The 3,842-nt window shown below is 42.9% G+C and overlaps 1 long non-coding RNA gene across 2 annotated transcripts in view; it reads left to right on the plus strand.

Moving 5' to 3' along the window:
- The window catches only part of LOC106535894 (uncharacterized), a 12,913-nt gene extending 9,885 nt beyond the window's left edge, over positions 1 to 3,028 (plus strand). Inside the window, exons 4-5 of one of the 2 annotated variants that reach the window (XR_001312487.1) lie at positions 481 to 577; positions 2,849 to 3,028. This is a non-coding gene — a long non-coding RNA (uncharacterized LOC106535894). Of the gene's footprint in view, positions 1 to 480; positions 578 to 617; positions 1,569 to 2,848 lie in introns of those variants that run through there. The other variant, XR_001312488.1, reaches the window with a different exon arrangement.
- The last annotated feature ends 814 nt before the right edge of the window (positions 3,029 to 3,842 follow it).

Consider the following 3,842-nt stretch of genomic DNA (forward strand, 5'->3'; position numbering starts at 1 on the left):
ATAAAAATAGAGGTTTGTTTATTTATTTAACAATTAAACAGTTTGTAGTTAAAGTTCAAACATTTAAAAGCCACTGTGACACTGGGCTGGTTTTTTGTTTCAATGCAGCCAAAACAGGTCTGCTGTCCAATAGAGGATTCAAACCAGCAACCTCAGTAACACAACACAAGTATAACAGAAGAGTTCTGCTCAGTTTAATGTCTCCAACAAGACTGGGCTGTTATCTGAGTACTGTAGTACCACACAGTACTGTAGTACCACACAGTACTGTAGTACTGTGGAGGGACGACCTTTGACCCCAGCATGTCCTGAAGCAGGGACACAGGTTGGGACCCTCTGGTGGACCAGTCAGTCCTGAAACGAACCCTGAAGGACCAACAAAGTCCAGTCCAGACCCGGGTCAGACTGTCTGTCAGGTTCTGCTCTTTCAGGGGTTTTTGATGATTTAATGTTTAAAGACTTTTGTTTTTGTTTGTTTAGTAAACAAAGCTGCAGTGACGTGAGACAAACTTCAGACCAGTTCTGACAATCAAGTCTGGTTCCAGTTTGGGTCGGGTCCACCACAGGAACAGGGTCTGTGAGTGAAACCTGACTGTTGTTGTGTTTGTTTGTCTCAGTTTTCTGACCCCCCACCACCCGCGCCCCCGCTCTGAAGGCGTGAGCACGGGGAGAGTGGAGCCGGGCCGGGCCGGGCCGGGTCCAGCCGGGCCGGCACTCCTGCAGTCCTAAGAGGTGATGAGGCCCATAAATCTACAGTGAGGGGTGGTCTCTGAGGCTTCCCCAGTCTTGGCAGGACCCCCGGGCACAGATTGGAAACAGACGTGTTTGGAGTTTTTCTCGGAGTTCCTACTGTTCAGCTGTGATTTACAAGAGTGTGAGATATGGAAACCTCTCACGCAACTCCAGACACGGTCTGAGTGGAAGCACATTGTGCAACAGACCACAGAGGACAGACCTGTCAGGTCCTGCTCCCCAGCCTGGACCATGAGCCGAGACCTTCGTCTTCTGAGACCCCTGCAGTCAGAACCACAGAGACTGAGCTACACCTGTTCATCCATCGTGCTCTCATGGCATGACTCATCAAATTCTAACATGACTCAGATTACTCTAACGTTATTCAGCTAGCATGACTCAGATACTCACTTCAGTTCACCTTTCATGGTCCCCCCAAGGAGGGAAATATGATTTGCAGCCAGGCATTTCCAACACACAACACAACATATAACACACAGACAATGTCGAAGCATGGAGCAGCAAATTATAAAGTTAAAAATATAAAAACCTGATTACTCTGGGTACAAAGGAGTTCCAGCATCTGTTCCTTTTAATCCTGGAGAGCCTAAAGCTCCGGCCAGAGAGAAGAAGCTGGAAGTCTGTGTTTGAAGGGTGTCTGAGCAGTGTTAGATAGGCTTTGATTTTTGGCCAATACAACAAATAAAAATATCGTTAAGGGGGGATTGGGTTACCCCAATTCTCTTGTTTGCCACAATAACAATTTTGTTTAAGCAGTTTTTGTTCTGAACACTTASATTTCCAAACCAAGCAACTATARAAAAAGTTAAAACAGATTCAACTAGACATGTGTTTTTACGATGTAAAARCAAGTGTGCATTGCCTTGTAGCATGTCTGCCTGCAGCAGTGGACTTGCAGAATAAACTTTGACCAAGTTCAAATGTKTTTTCTATACCAGCTTGTACCTGTCACGTCAGCAGGTGTTTGTGATAAGAGTAATTGTGTGACAATATGAAGTTTGAAGAGATTTTCTGTTAAAGTTACTGTTGCTGGGTTTCAAACCCTGATCTCCTACATGAAAGCCCATGGCACTRACCATGAGACCATTAGAGCTGTGGCAGAGGGTGGTGCCAGGGGTTGGTTTGTAGGTGTGCAGAAAGTGGCCACATTGCCAATACAATTATTGACACTAAACTGCAGAGTATTACAACAATAGAGCAGTATTAAGACAACATTACAGTAAAACATCAAAATACAATCATATTAGTATTGTAAACACTGAACTATTGAGATTAAATATTATTGAACTATGGTGCAGTACTGAGTAGATTCAGCAGGGGGTAGTATTGGACCAATACAAGACTCCATTGATTCCCATTATAAATTATTAAACATTAATATTTCCAAAACTATAAGTTGTACAGGCACCAAAGGTCAAAGCCATCATTTGRCACAGGAGCTTTACAGATATAAATTACAATGGCAGCTCTAGGACAAAGTATGCAGGAGGAGAAGCGTGKCRARGTGGAGATGACTTGATTGGGAAACAAATCACAATAGTGTGCATTGCATTGGCGATGCACACTGATAAAAGACTTATAAAAAAGGCTCACGATCTTTCTGTTTACACTAAAAATGTTCAGCTTCCTTAAAAAGAATAATCGTTGCGGTCCCTTTTTGCAGATAAAATCAGTGTTCAAATTGAAAGCTAACTTATCAATTGTTGATCCCAGGTATTTATAGATTGCAACAGACTCAATTTCAGTGTCATTAATAAGAATCAAGAATCGTTTATTGTCATTCAAACACAACATCAAGATACAATGCAGAACGAAATTTGCAGTTTTGAACATCGTCCAGAGAAACACACACATGACAAACATGGGGGAACGAATGTCCAGGGCCCTGCGCAATGTAGTGCGCTACCTTGCAGTTTAGAATACACACACATAGGAAGGATGAGTTAAAAAAAGAGCTTTGATCCTGTGTTTAATATCATAAATATAATAAATATTTGGGATGGAGGCTGAGGAGCTTTACGAAAGTCAATGTTCATATCTTTTGTTTTTGAAATATTTAGTTCTCTTTAGAGTAATTCTCCCTGTGTGTATTCAGTTGGACTACTTGTGGAAATGACCCCTTGTGGATCCTCTCTATGCCCGCCAAGCTCACCTGTGAAATTGCCTGCCTGCCTACCACCTGTACCACCACCAAGTTCAACTAAAACTCACCTGTAAATACTCACCTGAATCTCATGCACTGCTGGACCCTCGCTTCTCTCCAGGCAACAAGGACCTCCTCGAATCTGTAAGGAAACAAGAATGAGTTGTTTCTCACCTTCTACAAGATATCTGGAACAGAAGACTGACCCATACCTCTCTGTTCCCACAGCATTAACCTGGTCCAAATGACAAGCACCTGTACCTGTACGTTCACTAAACTTTTACCTTGAGTCCTGTGACTCTGTTCAGCTGTTTGTCTGCAGGTTGAAGCTCAGTTTCAGCTGTTTGTCTGCAGGTTGGACCTCAGTTTCAGCTGTTTGTCTGCAGGTTGGACCTCAGTTTCAGCTGTTTGTCTGCAGGTTGGACCTCAGTTTCAGCTGTTTGTCTGCAGGTTGGACCTCGGCGTGTTTTGGCTGCACCCTGCTGTCTGAAGCCCCTCGTGTAGATTTTATGATGAAAGCAGAACGTAAAGTTCTGCAGCGAGACGAGGCGGTGCGTTTTATGAGCTCTCTGTTGTTGAATGTGTTTTGAAAAAGTACGTTGTGTTAGTCTTGTTAAAGTCGACTGGCCTCCGGCTGCAGGAGAGCAGAAACAGTCTGTCTCTTGATGTAAAACGCAGAAAACAGACACAGAAACGCATCTGGAAACACTTTGAGCTCAGAAATAAGTCGTGACAGGAATCTCCCTGAGAACCAGCTCTTATCTGCAGGATTCATTTCAAATCATTAAATAAATGCAGCTTTCTTTAAATAACTGCTGGTAGAAAATAACTTTATTTACAGACTTTACAGTTTAAACTGATCTAATGTTTATTAAAGTCAGAATCTTTCAGAAAACAAAGCTTTGAAACCTGATGAAACCAGACCTGGGTCCTGTTGGACATGTCA

This window comes from Austrofundulus limnaeus, unplaced genomic scaffold, assembly GCF_001266775.1.
Source record: "Austrofundulus limnaeus strain Quisiro unplaced genomic scaffold, Austrofundulus_limnaeus-1.0 Scaffold1605, whole genome shotgun sequence".
Lineage (NCBI taxonomy): Eukaryota > Metazoa > Chordata > Actinopteri > Cyprinodontiformes > Rivulidae > Austrofundulus > Austrofundulus limnaeus.